Source organism: Cyanistes caeruleus, chromosome 6 (genome assembly GCF_971803275.1).
Source record: "Cyanistes caeruleus chromosome 6, bCyaCae1.hap1.1, whole genome shotgun sequence".
Lineage (NCBI taxonomy): Eukaryota > Metazoa > Chordata > Aves > Passeriformes > Paridae > Cyanistes > Cyanistes caeruleus.
The window spans coordinates 34,667,258-34,687,849 of NC_141706.1; the positions used below are offsets into that span (position 1 = coordinate 34,667,258).

Genomic DNA, 20,592 nt, shown 5'->3' on the forward strand with positions numbered 1-20,592 from the left:
TGACCCACTTTTGTGCTGTGGAGAGGACTCTGGCCTCCTGGTCCTCTAGAGAGAGGCTTTTTGCTACTGCCCTTGGGTGCTTTTCCTCTGCTTCCCTGAACTAGCATCTCTGGGGAATGGCAGCTTCTGCTAGGAGAAAAGGAGGAAAGCTGCAGTAGCATTTCTGCCCCTGCCCAGGCAGCTCTTGCCCTTTAGGGTTGATGGTCCTGTGGTGTAGGAGACAGACCTTCCCCTTCATTCCCTTTCTTTCTGCAGTTAGTTTTGCACAAGCTTCCCTCAGAGCTGTAGCTCTCATTTTAAGTCTTTTAAGTGGGCTTGATGGTCAGTCATAAGAGCACTGTGGGAAAGCTCAGCAAAGAATATTGTGGACCCTTTAATGCTAGGAGAAGCGAGAGCCACCTTTTCCAAAAGCTGTGCTCAACAGCAAAAAGTTTCAGATGACTCACCTGCTGGAAAGAAAAAAAAAAAAGTAAAATAATTCCTAATTCTGGACACTTCTTGACCTACTTCCAAGCCATGTTCCTTCCCCACCACCACCCACTGTGAGAGCACAAGCGTTGCAAGGAATATTGCTGTGTGACTGTTAATGGTTAAATGCAATTTTGTTTATTGGATGCTTTGGAAAACATAAAAAACGGCTAAGTGCACAGACAGACTGTTGCATCCAAAATGATTTACTGCTTTGCCTTTTATAGCTCTTGATTACATCAGGTTGCTGCATCAATATCTTTCTTGTCTGTACAGTCCAGCCTGGTGGGGTAGCAAGGCAAAGAATGTTGTTGCTGGGTAATTTTCTAGGTGATGTGGCAATTAAAATAGCTTTCTTGGGGGATGTAGGGCAGATCACCCAAAGCTGGGAAGCAGTTTAAACTTATGCATTTTCAGATGCTTGTCCAGCTTATAGACCTAAAATAAAAATGCAGTGTTTTAATGAAATATTTGGGCTGTTTTGCTTAGGACTGCCCAGCTCTTCTTGAGCAAAACCCTTGCCTGAGTATTTTGCCACATCTGTCTTTGTTCAGGCTGCAGTCTAGAAGTACAAAAAGCTGTCCATAGCAAGGGATGAGTTAAGGCTGTGAACCCAGATTTTCACTTTGAAACCTCTGGATGATGAAGGTATTTGAAACCAATTCAGAAATAGGCAGCAATAGCAATGCTTTTCCCCAGTCTGGGATTCACAGGCTTTATCTCCTGCAAAGAATCAGGAGGGTAGGATCCAGAACTTAGTGCCCAGTGCTGTGTCATGGCTGGTTTTGCACCTGCAATTCTCATGATCTTTGTAGAAAAGTGTCCTACTGACTACCCAACAACTGAGGAAGCAAGGGAGGGGATTTGAATTTGAGGATCCAGCGAAGCCCACAGCAGGAACAGATTCCCAGTGTTCTGATATCTCCTGCAAGGCCAGATCTGAATCCAAAAGAAATTTTTTCCTACATTAGAAAATCTCCCCCTACTCCCTTGGAGTTGTGGTCCACTCTCTTCAGCAGACAAACCAGCTTTTCCTATAGAATGCATCCAAGTAAAGGTGACTAAGGTGGTGTGCTCAGTGTATTACCTCCACAGTGGCCCAGAGCACCTGGGACAGGAGGGAAGAGGGAGGGAAAAGAGCTCTGTGCACTGAAAGAACTTTCCTCGCAGTGGACAGAAAAAGTGGGGCTAGCAAAGCAAATACTAGAGCAGTTCTCTTGGTGAAAGAGGCAGTAGTTGTGACCTTAAGCCCCAGACAATACAGAATGGGGAAGGACCTGAGAGGACAAGGAGGCTCCCTGGTGAAAACCATTTTCATCAAGAGTTCAATTTCCTACTGTAGCCAGAGCTTGTGCCTGATGAGTGTGTGTCTAAAAATCAGATACACTTCATACTCCTGGTCTTTGGCTGTGCACTAGACACAAGGAGTGATGGCAGGAAATTGAACACGGGACTGCATGTCTGCAGCTGTGGGGAATGTGATGGCATTAGCAACACGACCAAGGGTCTCTTTCTGGTGAATCCAGAACTCACAGAAATACAGTACAGAGCCTCAGATCCAATTTCCTGCTCCCCTTTATCCTGGCTGTATGTGTCAGTCAGAGCGACCTCCTGTCATTATCAAGTGATCCATCACATTAAAACAAGGTGGAAGGAAAAACCACAGCAGAAAGGAAAATTAATGTGTTGCAGACTTTGAAGTACTTCCCCTTTCATCCTAGCCCATAAAACTTTGATTTAGTTTTGTATCCTGGTGTAAGGGTTTCTGTCTGTCCCAGTGTTCTGATCTGATCAGTCTGATTTGGACACCGGTGAAAACCAAGCAGTATCTGCACCCACGTGTGCTAACCTGGCCCAAACTACCTTTCCCTTCTGGAATGGGTCAAGGCAAGTGCCCTGGGGGACTGTCACTTCACTCATGCTGGTTAGCACCGTTCTGTGCCAGGGAAGCAGGTTCATTGGTGCTGCTCCAGGTTTGTGCCCCTTCCCCTCCATGTTTATTAACAAACTGTCAGAGGTAATGCCAGGGAGGATGGTGACCTTGTGACAGGCTGGTGTGGCAAGGAGAAGGACCTGCAGCATACTAGGGGAATGTAGGCTGTGTCAGGAAATCTCCATAAATATTGTACTCTTCTTGAGAGGGTCAGGCAGTGCTGGTGGGACTGCAGTAACTTCCAGTTCAGTTCAAGGTCAGGAGCAAACCAATGACCTCTTTGTCTGTGATCTTGCCTTTTGGTAGCAGGTATCAACTAAGCAATTGTTACTAAAGGTCTGTTGTGCTCCGTGAGGGGGCTGGTGGCTGTGACATTCTGATCAGAGCACAAATTTCATTCTGCTTCTGTGAATTCCTCTTGGAAGGTGTTGGATGCAGCATGCATTGCTTTCTGCCCTTCACCCTTCTGCACTACTTCTCCTGGGTCTTCAGCAGCTCTCTTAGAGTGGTGTGGACTGTACTTCTCACAGTGAAAAATTCCAGCTGATCTCCATAGGATCAGGATTTGGCTTCATCTCATATGTACTCTACTCCAGGGACTGGAAGCTCCCTGCACCACCCTCCATGCCCTGCAGTAGTAGCACCAAGCTGGTTGGAACTTGTTGCACTCATCCCTGTAAGTGCAGAGGGTGACAGAGAGGTCTCACATTGGCAGCTGTAGATGTGGGTGAGGATGGATTATCTGCAGGTCCTCTGGCTGTCCAAACTTCATGAGTTTGCATTTCTTGACTTGGTCTTACAAGCTGTGGGGACCCTTGACCCAGCCAAGAGCAGTGAACGCTCAGACAATTCAGACAATGCCTGGAGGCTGAGTCTGGGTGCTTAATGCTCCACAGCTGGAGCAGCCTGGCTCAGAGCTCTGCCCTCACTGCTGCTGAGAGGTGCAAGAGCCAGAGGAAACGTGAATGTGTCCTGTTCACTCTGTGCTGTTGAGATATCTGTGAAGGAAACTCCCCCTGCTCAGTATCTCAACACCCTGAGACATTTCTATAGCAAGGACTGGCAGTTGTCTGCCTGTTTTCATCAAAGAAAAATGGAGACCTGCTTTGGGCAGCTTTGTCTCATCCTTCCCCAGTGGTACCCAGGGTAAGGGGAAGACTCAGTATAGCTGAGAATGAGCCCACAGCTGCAATTGCATTCAGAAGGTGGTTTCACATCCCCACCTTCTGTGATGAAAACTTCTGTCATAAAATTAATCGGTGATTTCACACTTCCTGATATACTATGAAAATGATTAGACACAGCAGCAGCTGGGGAAGTGATGGGACTCATTGAGGCTTTGCTCCTTCTAATAATATCTTCTCTTTTATTTTTTTCCCCCTTTTCTGAGCACACATTCATTGTTCAGGGAAACTGACAAAGGACTTAAAATCACAATACACCAACCAAGGAAGTCCAACAAGGGAACAGCTCTTGCAGCCTGTCCATACCACATGGCAACAGCTCTGTCTCATCAAGGCAATAAAAAACTGTAAAACCACCAATAAAGAAATGGGGAGGAAGCTGTCTGTGCAGGGGCTTGATAAAAGGTGTTTTCTGGGTTTTGCCTTTCTGAAGGAATGATGAAATAAGCCTCATCTCATGGCTCTGTTGCATGCTTTTGTCACTGCTTGCTGTCACACAGCTGGGATTAAAATCCTCACAGCATGTGGAGGCTATACCCTTCACCTCCCTTGGGAGCACAATGGGTCTGTCACTGACCTGAGCCAGGGAGCTGCTGCCAGGCTTATGAGGGTAGGAGGTGATGGGGGGCAGCCTGGATGCCTAGAGACACAGTGATCCATGGGATAGTGTTGGGCAGAGGGGACATGCCAAGGGGAAGATGCTCTCCCAGGCAGTGGAGAAGAGGGGAGTATTGGTCTTTTCCCCAGGAGTGGCTCTGGCAGCTGATGGTTTTTCCTTCCCTAGTTCCCCAGCAGCAGTCACAGTGCTGTTTGTGCCCTGTAGGACATGGAGCCATCCCTACGCTCTCCTTCTCAAGAAAGTACTTGTGGGGGCCCTAGAAAGATGTTAAATAGAATACCACAAAGTGAGGGCCCAGTCCATTTCTAGGTGCAGCTGAGACCAGTGACATGATGGCAGTAGGGTCAGCAGCTGAAAGAGGAGGGCAGTGGTTCCCAGAAGAACCAACTGAAAAGGAATCTGAGCACTGCAGGGTTTACTGCTCTTGCAGTGTGAGCAAAACCACATGATGCTGGGGCAGGAGGCTGCTTGGTAGTGCTGCTGCTCCTGGGATGCCATTTCCTTGCCCAGTAAGTAGTACTTCTGGAATAAGCTGCATAATGAGTGTGCTGAACCACACCTTCATCTTCTGGACAGCATGTCAGCGAGAGTCAAGCTGTTAGCCCTTGTAGTGGTTTTGGGAGATCAGTGATGCCCCCCTTGCATCTGAGACATGCACTGGTGCTGCTGAAGCTCCTGGAGTAAGCCAAGGCAGGGCTGGGACCAGCATTTCTCTCCCTCCCATAGCTCTGGGACTATCTAACCTACAGCAGGAAAATTTGGTAGCCAGATAAGTTTCCAAAATCCTAATTTCCCAGCTGTGGGCAACTGGGTGGTAGGAGACACTTGGAATGCCCAGTCTGTGGGAAGTACATGGTGTGTTAGGGCTCTGCTGTGAGACATTGAGTGCTGCCAGCTGGGTCATGTCTGCTGTCAGCTCTGCTGAGTGATGCTGGGTCATTCCTGTCGTGTGTGGCTCAGGGGGCTGGTACAGCAGTGAGCCCTGACAAATCTCTTAGTGACATGTGGAGATGAGGTGGGTTTTTCTGCCTTGTTTCTGCTCCTGGCCTTTGGGGTGAGGTTGGTGTATTTGGTAAACAGTGCTGTGAGCAACTTGTGTGACTAGGATTTCTGGAAGTTACTGCTCTGCAGCTGCAAGATGGTCAGCAGTGCAAAACTGAACGTGAGAAACCACACTGACCAGAGCCTGTGCCAAATGGCCATAGCTTCCCTCTGCCAGCAGCGCCCTGACAGCCACAGATAGGCAGCCCAGACTCTCCAGCCATTCCAAGTTATTCCCTGTTATCTCCAGAGCAAAACTAGTTCTGCACGTTCTGGGATACAAATCAGTTATCAGGGAGAGTTACTCCAAGTTTTGAGTTTGTGTGAAGTGTTGGCAAAGAGCAACAGCTAAACCCATGTCCTCACAGGAGCAACACAGAGGGGCTTAAGGAGGGTGTGTGGTGAGAGGAGCAGGGACAAGAATATGTGTAGGTGGGAGACAGTGTAAGGAATGGGGCAGGGGAGAGGGCAGAGGCTGAATATAGAACTCTGTACGAAGTACAGGACAAAATACACATTGTGTGTAGAAGAAATGCCTTTAGGAAGAAACCCCAGGCTATGAAAGACCACCCTATTTTTGTCCACACAGCTGTGTCTTTCTCCACAAAGTAACTTCTTTCTATATGAATTCTTTTGACTGCTCTCAGAGCAGGGTGGGATTCTACTGCTGGAGCAATCCTGTGGGGATGCTTCAGGTTGTGATGGCATGTCTAGGGCAGGTGGACTGTGTTCAGCAGGATCTAAGCATGTACAGGTATATAGGTGCTCTAGAATGACCCAGCTTGAGCAGGGAAGTTGGACCAGATGACCCACGGTGGTCCCTTCCAATCTGACCCAGTCTGTGATAAGTATATGTTGCAATTGCCAAAGCCCTTTTCTGGCTGTGCATTTTTTTAAAACAAGAGATAATATTCTTGTAAATTCAATTTTCAGGAGAACCTGAATAAACTGATATTTAAAGGGATAACCAGTGTTTATCACCCACTTAACCCCAAAACATGACACACATCAGAAGGATGGTTTTGCAACACAACTAGCTATTTAAAGTCAAATCCTCGGTGCTGAGGGAGGTGGCAGGCCTTGTGTGGTGTCACGATGACAGGCCTCTTCCCAGGGAAACTGTCTATGTCTTACTGCTGTCATCAGACAAGTCTGGGGTCAGATGTTGCACCAGAAGCACTCATCCCATATGTGTTTCCTGGATCCTGCCAGATCTGGACAGAAGCCACATGTATCCTAGAGACGGATGCGTCTCTCCATGCACAAGCTGCTCACTCCTTTAATTAAACTGCTAACTTTCATTAACGGCTGATCTTAATTTACTTTATAGTTCTTTTTCACACACACACACACGAATCCTTACTCCCTCCCCCTGCCACCACTTTCCCAATTTTTATAAACCAGGATCAGATTCTCCTGGAGGGAAGCACAGCTTTCTTCTAACTGCTCAAGGGGAAGAGACAATCTGGAACTCTTCATTTTGTCCCAGATTTGTAAAGGAAGAGATACTATTCCATAAGAGATTTTTTTTTTTTAGTAGATCTCAGCTGTTTTGCTAAGAAAATTATTATACTGACCTTAGGGGAATTGTAGAATTTTTATCTTTTCCCAGCATTTATTGTTATCCCCATTGGACAATGCTATTAAGGTCTCCAGCTGTTCTATCCAGTAACATCCCCTGAAGTTGGGGACCTGCAGCTTTGGCATTTTGTATACTCAAAGTGGAGACAAATCATAGTGTGAAGCCTTGTTTTCCTGCCTGCCAGAAGCTGTTGGGAGGTAAAAGGAGGGGCACCCTCAGCCAGACCTGAGCACCACAGCCCCACTGCTTGTGAAGGTGGGCAGCTGCAGGCTGGCTGTAGGAGAATCTGAATTGCTGTGGAAGACCCCCAGGAACTGAAAGCCAGTACAGGGGATTACATGTTCCTGCTACTGATGTGCTATCCACAATGTAACATAATCCCAAACACTTTTCATTAGGGCACAGTTTTAACCTGTTAGCAAACACACTGGCCAGGGAGTAACTAACCCAGAATGTGAAGGCACAGGATGCAGAAGGAAGGGTTTGAAAGAGGTGTAAGAAAACCAGCCTGTGTGCAGTGCATGGCTGAAGCACCAGCTACTTCTTTAGAATCTCTGTGAATCAGCCTCTCCATGAAGCACTGGCTTAGTTTAAAAAACATGGATTTTTTTCTTTTCATGCTCTTAGCCAGCATGTGGTGCAGGAAGCAGAAAAAAACACCTTGGTGCCAGTGTTTAACAGGGAAACCAGAGTGGTGGTGGTGCAATTGATTTTTGTCTTTGTTGGGTTTCGAAATCAATGAAATATGAACTTTTCCCATTGATTTTTTTGAATTCAAAATTATTTTGGGAAGCTGTTAAATGAATTGACAACTTTGTGAGCTAAATCCTCTTGTACGCTTTGTAAGACACGTGTGAGAATCCATCAGAATGTGCTGATGTGCTTACAGGCCTCTTGCCATGTTACTATTTGTTGCTGTCTTCTGTCATACCAAATCTCTTCCTCTGAGGCCAGGTTCCTTGGTCCTCAGTGAGAGTGGGGTAGGAGCAGATCCAATCCACTGCTGTAATCTGAGCCTCATGTTCTTGTTCTCTTTGTTTTCCATCTGAGAAAATGTGTCTATCTCTAGCAGTGTTGGTGCTGGTTGCCCATTAGTAGTCACTGCAGTTGAAACGGCCTTTTTGAATGTGCCCCTTGTCCTGGCACATAGCCTGATGCTCTAAGCCCCAGAGTCCCATTGGTCCTACCTGGAAAAAAGCCCTCAAAAAAACATATAACCTAGTTTTTAATAGAGTTGCTATTGAGTTATTGCTCTGAGGCACCAAAAATAAGGCAAGTCTTAGAGCTCCTCAACCTGAGAAGGTCCCCCTGACCACCACCCATGGATGGCAGTTAAAATGTTGAAAAATCCCCTTTGAATGAGAATTGTTTCCTGCCCCAGGACACACTGGCTTGCCAGGCCAAGCCCCAGGGTGTTTGTCCTGAGCAGAGGGTATGCTTCTCTACAGATGTCCACTTCTCTGCAACCTGCAGTGATCAATCCATGGACCAAGGATCAACAGTTTTCAAAGCCAATGCTAAAATAGAAAAACTTGGAGTTAACATGTGTCTTGAATTCCTCCATGATCAAAATCTGGTTGTGGGATGTACCCTCATTTTCTATAGTCAGATAGATTCTTTAGAAGATGTCACTTCTCATCAGAAGTTTTCAAGGGTTTGACTTGCCCTGAACTTCCAGTGACTGGTTGCTATACTCTAGTTAGTTTTTTTAATTTTTGAGGGTTTCTTCATGGTGGCTGAATGCTGCCTGAAGTTTCTTTAGGTCTGTGTTCCCTTGCACAGAAAACCCTTGGCAAGCCCAGGCCAGGACATATTTCAGTATCAGTCACCTACATGTGGGTTACTCTGCAATCATTTGTGAAGATGACCACATAAAGAATTGCTCTTCCTTACAAGCCAGACCTGAGGAAGGTGGCCTCTGATCCCAGACTTAACCTCTTGGGAAACTCTGCAATGAGATTAGAGGATCTTATTGCAACCTGCAGCTGTCACAGACACATCTGTGAGTCAGAAAGTTTAAACCCGTAACTGGCTCCCTTCTTAGCAGTGTACAAAGGATACACAAAGAATCCTTACCCATCTGTGGCCAAGTCCCCTGTGTGCTAGGACCTGTGGAGGAATTGTCCCCTGCTTATGGGGAAGTGCATGGACTGTCCCAGCTGTCCCATGACTTGTGAAGAATTTGCACGCTGTTGTGTGTGTAAAGCACAGCTTGGTGTCAGAGCTCTAACCATGTTTGCTAAGCAGGCTTTCATGGGAGAAAAAAAACGAAGAACAGAATTTTACGTTTGAACTGGGCTCATTTGCTCTGTAATCATGGATAGAAGCTGCCCTCTGCATTGTAGCTGCTTTCCTCTTTTGCCTAGAAAGTAATTTTTTTCTCAGATTTAAAACTTCATTTCAAGGCTCTGCAAATGCATCATACTAATAAAATGTCACATTATCTCATCCCTTCTGACACAAATGTGAGCGGGCACCTGATGAAAGCTGATGAGGGAGGAAAAGCAAAGCTGTGGAAAAATAGCCCAAAACATAACACAGGTTCATCAAGATCAGATTTTGAATGAGAGAAGAGGGCTGTGCCAGGCCCTTTCGTACAAACTTGAGGTCAGGAGCAGTCAGTCTGCTCGTATTCAAGGAAAAAGGGCAGATATCGTGTTTGTTTCTTTCTTATATCTACTCTAAATCAAATTCTTGGGTCATTAGGCCAAGGGCCAAAAGATTGCAGGAGGACTGCAATAGTGGGAGTAATTCCTAAAGCCTTGCTCAGCTAGAAATTTTTCCAGGAGGGGCCAAACCTACAGCTCGTCATGTCTGCCAGAAAAAAAACAGTAATATGGCCCTATCCACCTGCAATTGTGGATGGTAACTGTGTTATTCTTATCTGTGTGTGTGAAGTGCCTAGCTGGTGAATGAAGGGGAAAGAACAGGTCCTTTCAGACTCAGCTAACACACTCCCAGAGTTTTCTCTGGGACTCGTAGGACGCTGGCAGGTTTTTATGTCAATAGATACTGTTGGCCTGGCAGAACAAGTCAAAGCCTGCTACACACATTGTCTTTAGCAGCAGCACTGCTATAGAGTCCATTCTGCTGTCAGCATCTTTATTATCAGCATGGCTGCCAGCAGAAGGCTGAAGTCATGGGATGCTGAAACGATGGATTAAGTTTAAGAGATCTTCTCTAGTTTTAGGTGGATGAGGAAAGGAAGAGCAAAGCCTCCATTTCTTGTTCTGCTTCAAATTTCAAGAGCCTGGAGACAGGTTTGAGAGTATTAAAGTCCTGATTGTTCATGGGAAAAGTCCTCACACTTTTATGAAGAACTTCTTTACTGTGCAGGTGACTGATTACTGGAACAGTTGCCCAGAGAGTTTGTGGAGATATCCAAAAGCTGTCTGTACTCAATCCTGAGTAATGTGCTCATGGGGACCTGTGTGAGCAGGGAGATTGGACCAGATGACATCCAGTGGTCCATTCTGACCACACCCATTCTGTGTTCTTTTAATATACCACTGTTTGGTGGAATTGCAATGGTTTTGGATTAGAATCATACCATAGTTTAAGTTGGAAGGGATCTTTTAAAGGTCATCTATTCCAGCCCTCTGCGGTGAGCAAGGACATTTTCAACTAGATCAGGCTGCTCAGAGCTCCATCCAACCTGACCTTTAACGTTTTCAGGGAAGGGATGCCTACCATCTCTCTGGGCAACCCAGGCCTGCATTTCACTGCCCTCTTTGTAAAAAACTTCTTTATTATATCTGATCTAAATCAGCCCTCTGCTAGTTTAAAACCATTAGCTCTGGTCCTTAGGTGAGGTAACACTTGAAGCACCAAGGGATCTTGGTAGTCATTGAAAACTAATATCCATGCTTGTTTAGTGAGATTTGTGCTAAACAGCCCAGGAATCTGAACACCCTGTATTTTAATTGTTAAAGCTAATATAAATATAAAGCTAATATAAACAAGAGGTGATTGGTTATTTGTGAAGTTTTGGTTCTGTTTTTTTTTAAATTTTAATTTTAAATACTATTTTTATATAAACAGTTTGGTTTCTTTCATTTCAGGTTAGTACTTTGCAAGCACACCTTTCAGACAAAGGAGATTAAAAATTTCATATACTCCCTCTTGTGATGAAAAATTTGCCTGAGCTGAGCAACGTAACATCAGGCCCATATGGAAGGGAAAGGAAAGAGGGGAAATGCCTGGGAGCCTTTCTTAAATGTATTAGGCATGATTTTATGTACTAGGATGAGGTGAAATGAAACATCTGTGTACCATAAAGAGCTCTGTCTGTCTTTAGTTATTGTCAACTGTAAATTTGTGTATTGCCCCCAGGGTTTGCTCCTGCTGATGAGCTGCAGTTCCTCATCTCCAGACCCGCTCTTTGCTGAACCTTAAACACAAGCAGTTGTTTGGAGCTGCCCGATGATGCGCTGTGGCTTGGGAGAGTTTCCCCGTGCCGACTGGGGCTGTTTCCTTTGCTTGGTGTTGGAGGTGACTGGATTGCTGCCACCCTTGGGGGGGCTGTCCTCCCTGGCAGGGGTGTGAAGTTTGGAGATGGCCACCTGGAGATAGGGTGACACTAGTGCCAGAATCCCTGCATCCACACAGTCTTGGGTTGCAGCCACTGATGCTGTTGATTTTATGTGCTCATGTCAGTGCAGGTTCTTCTGCAGCTCGGCTGAGACTGCCGGCCGCTGAAACACCATGGGCACACATGCACAGGTGCCTCTGTTCCCCCAGGCATTGGGAAGCCCTTCCCCTCCCTGACATCACACAGGAGCATCATTCAGGATTGCAGCCCTGTGCAGGGCTGGCCAGCACCCTGAGGTCAGGCACTTCCATGTCTGGTGGATCTTGCCATGTCTCCTGGCCCATGTGCGTCCCTTACCACATTCCTACCTGGTAAGCTGCTTTGCTGAGTAATTTGAGGACACCAAGAGTGGCAGGTGGCATCTGGGGAGATAAAAGGCTGAGTCTGGGACCCACAAGGTGTTTTGCCACCATCTTTTGTGCTGCCATCTTGTACTTATTTGCAGCAACTCTGTCCCCTTGTGGCCTCCTCCTGCTCTCTGTCCGTCCTGGACTTCCATGCCCAGCTCTAACTAATAACAGTGAGTAACCAGACCAGAATGGATAATTGCTCTTCCAGGTCTCTGGATCTCTGCGCTGAGATGTGGGGCCAGGGACTGCTCTTACTATGGAAGAAGCCATAACCAGAATGTACCAGCTGACTTTCAGAGCCTGAGTGATCTGTGCTGTCCTGCAGGAGACCACAGCCCATGTGCAGCTTTCCCTACCCACTTGGGGCAGCATGAAGCCCGTACAACTCTCTGACGTGTCACACTCCCAGTAACTGTCCTGCCCTTTCCTCCTCCGCCTTTGCATGTCTGCTGCCTGTGCCTGGCTGAGGTAAAAGTTCTTGCCCAGCGAAGGACTCGGGCTCAGGTTTCTTGTGGCAGTTTATTCAGCTGCTTTTGACAGGGATGGTTTGCACTTGCACATGTGCTCGGGTCTCACCAGAAAGCTTCTGGGCCTTCATCACCTCAGGAGGTATGGGGAGTCACTGGGGACAAACGGACTGGGGACAGCTTCTCTCTGAAGGATGAAACAGACCATCCTTTGTCAGGAGAGCCCAGTGTCAGGGACTGTTGCCTTGTAGTACCTGGGCTTTAAAGGAGCAAGAAGCCATGCCAGAAGGTAAATCTCCTGGAGGTACATGCCTGCCCATAGCTGCTGGGGCAAAAACAGAGGAGATCCTAAGGGGAGACAAACTTGTGTGCAAATACATGATGTGTCTTGTGTGAGGCATAAATGCTCTGCTTTGTTCCGTGGTCCTGGAAATCAGCCCCCAGCAGTGTTCTGCCAAAGTCAAGTAGCAACTTTGCAGGCAATGTGTATTTTTAACCTTAAAAAGCCTTGCTGTCTCACAACTCGTTATTTGGCTTTGGTTAAAAAAAAATAACTGGGTGGTTTCTGCAAGCACAAACTAAAGCATGCAGCTTCAAACGGATACCAGGACCTACTCTGGCTGTGTAATTACATTGCCTATATTTAATCTCTCAGAAGTGTTTGGCAGATGCTTTAAATTTCAGATATGCAATCAATATCTTTCTCTCCGAGGCTCAACTACCATGTTCTTCCCCTCCCTTGCTTGAAATACACCAAGTCGAGTCAATATACTTGGATGGTACAGGAGTGATCCCCGCTCAGTGAGTGTATATCTCTATCTATACATACCGAAGGAGACCTCCTAGAGGTGTGTGCGCGCGTGTTACATGCAAGACGTGCTCTGCCTTTATTTATTTTGGAAAGGGTTTGCCTCGGTTTCACCGTGCCTCGCTTTAAACGATCCGAAAATCCCCCCCTGGATTCAGAGGAATAAATATGCATGGCTTGTAATTCTGTTGCAGCGCTCGCTCCCAGCTGATAGGTGACGTGGAGTTTGGAGGCTCGCAGATTGGCTTTTTGATTTGGCTTCTTGCTGCAGTTGTGCAAACCTCGCTGGCTCCCAGAAATCAGGCTCAGCGCTTTGCCGTGCACCGTAATGCTAGGAAACCTGCACCGAGCCCCGATGGTGTGAGCGCGGGAGCGGGGGAAGCCCAGCAGATTCAGTGGCAATCTGGGGTACAATCCATTTTCTCTTCCCCCCTCCCTCGACCCCCATTCATCTCCGTCCTCCTCGCCCTCCTCCCTCTTCGCCGATCTCCCTTCCCTCCCCAAACTCCACCGCACGGAGCTGAAGATCAAGGCTGGTGGATTTATCAACATTTTACCTCCACCCCCACCCCCTTTTCCAGATGCACCTCCCCGCTCTCCCTGACAGCTGCAAAAGGGAGCACAGGTTTTGTAGCGAGCGAGGCAACTTGGACTGACATGCAAAGGCGAACCCCCCCGTACCCGCACACACCGTCGGTGAATCACCGGGAGATGCGATGAGCTCCCTTTAGGAACCGGAAGGATTTGTGTTGGGGAGCCAGTGGAGCCCCCCCCTCCCCATCCCCCCAGCCCGACCCTCCAAAAAAAAGTCAGGAAAGCCGCCAGAGAGGGTAAGTGAGGGGGTGCCACCCCCGCTCCGTGGGAGACGCGAGGCTGGCGGGCAGGTGTCCTGTGCCGATCGGGGCTCCGTGCCTTGCACGCCAATGGAGCGCGGGGCGCTGGGGGTGGGTGGGGGGACGAGAGCTCTTTGCAGGCTCATCTCCCGGGATAGCGGGGGGAATTAGCGTTGCCCAGGCTCTGGGAGCTCGCTTCATTCCGGCTGTGTTCCCGGCGGCTCCGTGCCCGTGTGTGTGTGTGTGTGTGTGTGTGTGTGTGTGCGCTGCGGAGGGAGGGAGGGAGGGCTCTGCCTACGGCACAGCGGAGCGGGCGCTGCGGGGTGGATGCGCGCCGGGGAGGGGGCGCCGGGCCGGGCCGGGCTGCGGGGCCGGGGCCTGGCGGAGCGGGCAGGAGCTGCCCGGTCCCGCGGCACCGCGCCCCGGGATCCCTCCCGCCGCCGCCCGGGGCTGCCCCGCTTCGGCGGCGCGGCGCGGCCCGCAGGGATGCCGGGGAGCCCGGCGGGGTGGCTCTGCCCGCGGCTGCCGGGCGGGGGAAGCGGCTTTCATGCAGTGCTATAAATTTCCTTTTTTAAAAATTTCCCACTCCACACCCCCCCCCCCCACCCCCCCCCCCCTTCCTTTTCAATTTCCCTTTTATTTTTAATTAATTTTTTTTTCTTCCGCCGGGAGAGGCCGGGCCGGGCCATCCCCGGCCGTGGGGCGGGGGCGCCGGGGCCGCCGTCCTGGGCAGCTGTCGCGCTCCGTCCGCCGGGGCCGGCTTGTTTACCCCGGCTGTCAAATATAGCTGCTGCGCCAGGCGCTGCCCTAAATAGGGCACGGGGCCGCCGGCAGGCCCGCAGCCCCCCATGGCAGGGACACAGCAACTCTACACACACACACATGCACACGCGTGAGAGCTGACCTAAATGCCGGCTGGTTTTATACGCTACCTTTCTCCCAGCCTTGCTTCAGGGCTTTGTTTTTTCACCTGTGTCTAAAGTATCGATCACCCCGGGTGAGAGATGAAACCATTGCAGTTGCTTTTGGGGTTTTTTTACTGTTATTCTAAAACGTGAGGCCGTGGCCATTTCCCCCTCTGCCCCCTTCAGTGGAGCTGTAGTTTAATGGTTGGGTTCCTGACTTCTTGGGTTGTTCCTTGGCTTGTTCTGTGGATTTTACACTAAAAATCTGTTTCAGATTTAGGGGGAAATGCTGGAGGAACAGTCAGGGTGAGAAGGAGTGCCTTACGCACATCTTCCCCCTCTTCATGCTTATATGTATGTTCCTTTAATTCCACCCATCTCTTTATAAAGCAAAAGGGTGATTCTGTTGAGCTGTTTTTTTGGGGGTTTTTATTTCTTGAGATGACAGGGTTGGAAGACTTAGGTTACAGTCGGTAGCACCTTCCTATTCAGGAGCACTCATCCTGTGGTCCCTGGGAGACTGCTGGGAGGTCCAGGACAGCAGGCTGGCTTTGGGTTAGGGTTAGGGTTAGGTTGGGGGGACACAAAACACAGGGGGGACACAGAGGCCTTGAAGGTGCTCTGTAGGTTCGGTGCAATGGGGAGAGGCATCGCTCCCCTGCGGCACAGGCATTTTTAGGGAGTCCCTAATCCCGCTCCATCCGCTGCTGTTGGAAGCATTTGTTTACCCTGATCATGGTTTAGCTGAGAAAGTCACATTTGGTGCTCATGTTTGTGCTTCTGTGTTCAACTGGAACGAGACTTGCCTCCTGAATAGAAGTAGTGATGTTGGAAAAGAGCATGTCCAGCTACTGCCGAGGGCTGGCAGGAGCAGCCCAGGAGCCCTCACTTCTGCCATGAGTGTGCAACAAGAGGCAAACTGGCTACCCCATGTTGTACATAGAAGGGTGTAGTATCAACTGGTGTGGGGAAGGAGGCGACTGATGGGGACAGAGAGCCTTAGGCAAAAGGTGCAGTACAGCAGTCTGGTTGCTTTTCCTTAAAGTCAAATATGAGTCCTGCTCTGATAAATGTGTAGTTTAGGCATTGCTCAAATGCCCAAGGTAGGACAGACTGTATTAATCCCACTGCTGGGGTCCTAAAGGGCAGTGGAAATGCAAGTAAGCCTCTGGTTTCTTGCATACCTGGAGTGTGCTGCTAGGCACATTTCAACTGGGTCTTATTTGTATCCTTCCTTAGTGGTATTTTTCTTCCTGCCTGGGGATTCCATAAGGATATGGTTACAATAACTGGTGGGTGGCAGGGTGTGAAAGGGAAGGCAGCTATGCAGCCATCCTAACACCCCTCTGCACTGCGCTTGTTTTTGCAGAGATCCTGCTCTTCCTCTGCAAAGCTGCCACCTGACAGGATGGCAGATGCCATCATCAGGTGGGACAGTCCTTTCTGTTGTCCTGGGCAGTGTGGTGTCTTCAACACCAGCACCCAGAAAGGAGAGCACATGTGGAGCAGTACCAAGCACAGCCTGGGTCATGCACCATTCTGTGCTCCATGGGCTCTTGCTGGGCCAGTGTAGGGCAGGAGCTGCCCTGTCTGATCCAGTCAGACTGGAGCACACTGCGTTGTTGGGAGTTGTGTTGTTGGGCAGCTCTTCTGCATGGCAATCCTAGGATGCTCAAGGCACTGCTCCTCAGCTTGGCTGGCTTGGAGAAAGGAAGGAGGTACCCACGGATGAATCCACTCTTCCTGCTTCCTCTGCTTTCCTCCAAAACTGGTGGGTCTGAAGTCAGAGGAGACTGGTTTGAGCTTGGCAGATGCTATGGTGTTGCAGGTAGAGAGATTGCTAAGGACCTAGGCTGACCTGCTGCTGTGTTGTGCCTGATCCCACATGTGCCTGATCCCTTATTTTTTTGAAGGGTCTTTCCTGTGAGAGGCATCTTTGATCCCCGAGGCAGGGCAAGGCCACAACAGCGTGTGTCAGCACTTTTATTAGAAACCAAGGGAAGATGTATTCCCTTTGCCAATATTTTCAAGTGTAACACCATACAGATAAATGGTCTGTCTGTCAGGGTTTTGTTTGCTTGTTTTAAACAAACAGCATCAGTCTCCTCCCTTAAGCTTCCCCAATGACCAAGTGGCGTTGACAAATAGTTCCTTGTTCTTTGTTGCTGTCATGTTTCAGATGCCTTTCATGTGCTTCACAGTTAAAAAGATGGCTTTGATTGCTGGCCTACTTATTTATTTATTTTAATAAACCAGGCAGTTATATCTAATTCTATATTTAAAAAAAAAAAAAAAAAGTGAAGGAAATTAAATTACAATGACAAAAATATCTTCTTAATAGGGAAAAAAAGTCTCTGAAGCCAGGAAAATGATAGTTGTGATGCTCCATCTACCATCACACACTGTGTTGAGGTATTGTGGCATAGATTAATGCTATTGTTGATTTACTGTTTAGATAATGGTAGCACCTAAAGGCATCAGCCTGGTTGGGGGGGGCCATGTTTCCAAGCACCATACAGATATCTAGTAAATTACAGTCTTTGTCCTGAAGAGTCATGCATTGAGACATACATGAGATGATAAGCTGCTCTTGGGGAACCTTCAAAACACCTGTGTTGCTGAGCTTGTGGTCCTGAATCTGCTTGTTTCAGTGACGTGGGGCTGTTACGTGGGGTTTGGGGCTGAAGAGGAGCTCCAGGTCATGTCCCTGCTTACCTGCAGAATGAGATCCAGGAACCACCTTAAGTCTCCTGCAGCTTCAGTGGGCTTCTGGGCTGCTTGAGGACTAACACGGTATCGACTGTAGCTGGCTTCTCTTCTTCCCCTCTGCCTTAATGCTTTAAGCTGCAAGCTGTGGTTGAGGGCCATCACGGATGTGAGTGCATGAAGGTCGGCATGGTGGCCTCCCAACCTCCCCACAAGGCACTTCTGTCATGGGGTTTTGCAGGAATAACAAAGCATGAGGTGGCAGGGATGTGCCATGCCATTCTGAAGGCAGCACCACCACCCCATCTCGGCAGTGCCACCGCGAGTCTCAGGTGCCATTGTTCCTGCAGTACAGCATCATAAAGTAATTAGTTCGCTCCATAAGACACATTTATAAATAGGTGATGATCATGCCCCCATGCTCCTTCAGCTCTCAATTTTCTGGTAATTCTGTCTTTAAATCTGCTTGCTGGAGCCTTTGATCACACAGCCGAGCTGTCATTGATGTCTCTGACAGTTGACATCATGGGAGAGAAGGGAGCTTAGGGCTCTTAACATTTCTTTTATGATAGCTTGTTTTCTAACGAAACACTCCAATGAGGATTTTCCATCATAATAAAACAGGGAGCTCTTCCAGAGCACTCAGATTTAGGGAGAAGCTTCTGTTTCCATTCACTAGCAGATTATTTCAAGGCTACAAAACAGAGCTTGCTCTGTTTGCTGCCTTCCTGTACTCTGCTGTCTTTTTACCTAAGCCTCCTAACTCAGGACAGCAGCAGAGACAGCCAGGTCAAGAGCAATCAGAAATACTAAATATCCTATGCTGCTGGGCATGTTTTGCAGCCAGTGAGGTGCCAAAGAGTTTTAGGAACTATAGACAGATGAGACTGCATTGCCATTGCTTTCATCCTCCCCTCTCCTAGGCTGGTACTTGGAGTCTGTCTCAAAGCAAAGAGCAGCATCGCAGAATACAGTTTTAATCAAAAGAAGTGTAGTGATGCAGGGATGTACCTGTGAGAGGGCACTTAGATCTGACTGCTGAGGTTGTGTTGAAGGTGACCTGTCCAGGAGTGAACGTGGGGCTCCAGTGCCGACAACACAAGGTGCCCTGCCAGTGTGTTCATGCACTGCACTCTGGTGAAAGCTGGCTTCCATCCCCAGAGTAGGGGCAGAAGCAGGGAGGGTTAGAGCGTGTCTGCACCTTGCTCTGCAGTCTGGCTGCAGCTCTGGATGGGCCCTGGCTCCCCTCGATGTGAGCAGTGCTAGGGGAGAATCTGTCACCAGTGTCCAGGCACGCTGTGAAATCCACCACTGCCCCAGAGCCACAGCTCCCCACACACAAATTAGCAAAGGCAGCACTGCCTCTGCCATGCACAGGTGAGGGTACTTGGAATAATGCTCTGTGTGAAGAACCTGTCCTTTTGCTCTCCACACTACTTTCCATGTCAGGGAAATTTCTCTTGGGTGATTAAGACATGGATGTCTTGGTTTACCAGCCTGAGGGAGGCCTGCCTTGTTGGGAGGCAGTATCTTGATGTTGAGTTTCAAGTTCACCTTAATAAGTTTATCCTCTTCTCTGGTTTTGGTTGGAATTATGCAGTGACTCTTGAACACACACATTAGTTGGGAAAAATGGAGACAGAGGTATGTCCTGCCCTTGCATTGCAGGACAAGGCTGTTCCATGTTCCAGGAGGTGTTCCAGGATTCACTGCTGCAAGAGGCAAACCTGACTCTGCCCATACAGCTAATGTGCTTGCCATGCTTGTCATCTGGACCTTGTTTTCTACAGCTTTCCCACCCTGGCTGCTTGTTTCTGCTCCTGTCCCAGCCCTGCAGGATACTGGCACAGTGGCACGTGTGCCCAGATGGTGGGTTCTGCTTGCTTTTCTGCCAGACAGATTCCTGGTCCTTATTCATGCCCTGGCCATGCAAACAGTTATGCCAATGAAAAGGGGAGAGCTAGAGCAGAGTGGTAACAAATGACCAGAGGTGGAAAATGTTCAGGTTGGCTTAAGAAACCCTGCTTCCACCTGTGAAGCTTCTGCCTGAATTGCCTGCAGCAGTTAAGGCTTGGAGTTGGTTCAGCCTTGAAGTCTGAGCTTGATGAAACGGATAGTACTGAATGCAAATTAGTTGTAAAGAATCTAAGAGTGATGGGGTCTGCAAAGCACTTCTTAAGCTATTAAGAGGCACAAAAAGCAGGGGAAAAAAAGACAAAATAATTTTTAATATAAAATCTTCCCAAGAACATGCACAGGGGTTGATCCTGATTAAAAAAAAATCAGAGTGTCTAGGCCAAGCTATTTCTCAGATGCAACATGCCAAATGGACTCAGGTTTTTCAAGAAGAGAATAAAATGAGAACTTCCCCTCTGCTCTCAATTCTTTCAAGTCCCTTGAAAGCTTCACACTAGCACTCAGCACTTCATCAACAGCAATCTCTCCACGTTGAAGCCTCCAGACTGCATTCCCTGGCAGTGCAAGTGGGAGCAGTGCCAACTGTTTTATTAGGTTTGCACCCACGAAACCCACTAGCAAGGGAGGACCTGACTCCTTGTCCTCATGGGACCGTGGCTCAGTTTGTGCTGCTGCTGTGGGTGCTGAACTTGGCCAGAGTGCGAGTCCTGGGGAGGCTGCTGGCCTCGGTGCTAGCCGGGGACCCGTGTGAGGACCCAGGGACCAGAGCGAGGTGGAGCTCTCAGTGGTGTTGTCTCCGAGGTCTGAGGCATGGTGGGTCCCTGTGTGCTTTTCCTTTGTGAAGGAGTCTGATGAGGGATAATGACTTGCTGCTTCTTTTGTTTAGGCAGCCCCTAGACAAGAATGAGCCTTTCAAAGCTTGTGTCATTGGAGGCAAGCAAAGGGAATGCTGCTGGAGTTAGCCATGATGGAGTGTTCTGTTGTATGAGTATTTTGGAGATGGGTGGACTAGACACTGGCCTCACATAAATTACCACCCACTCTGACTCTTTAAGCCTCATTTTTTCCTTTCATTTTAACCTTCCAGAGTAGTTTCAGGTTCACTTCTTCTAGTAAATGTTTCCTCTTCTCTTAACTTAAATAATCCATCTCCCCAAAGCTGACCTGACAGATGTTTCCCCCGCAGTG

The 20,592-nt window shown here is 48.4% G+C and overlaps 1 protein-coding gene across 7 annotated transcripts in view; it reads left to right on the forward strand.

Moving 5' to 3' along the window:
* Positions 1–20,592, forward strand: part of SLC8A3 (solute carrier family 8 member A3) — a 137,145-nt gene that overhangs the window by 9,922 nt on the left and 106,631 nt on the right. For 4 of the 7 annotated variants that reach the window (XM_086895127.1, XM_086895126.1, XM_086895128.1 and 1 more), the window contains exon 1: positions 13,317–13,873. The gene's annotated coding sequence lies outside the window, so the exon portion shown is untranslated. Of the gene's footprint in view, positions 1–13,237; positions 13,874–20,592 lie in introns of those variants that run through there. The other 3 variants (XM_086895125.1, XM_086895132.1, XM_086895129.1) reach the window with 2 other exon arrangements.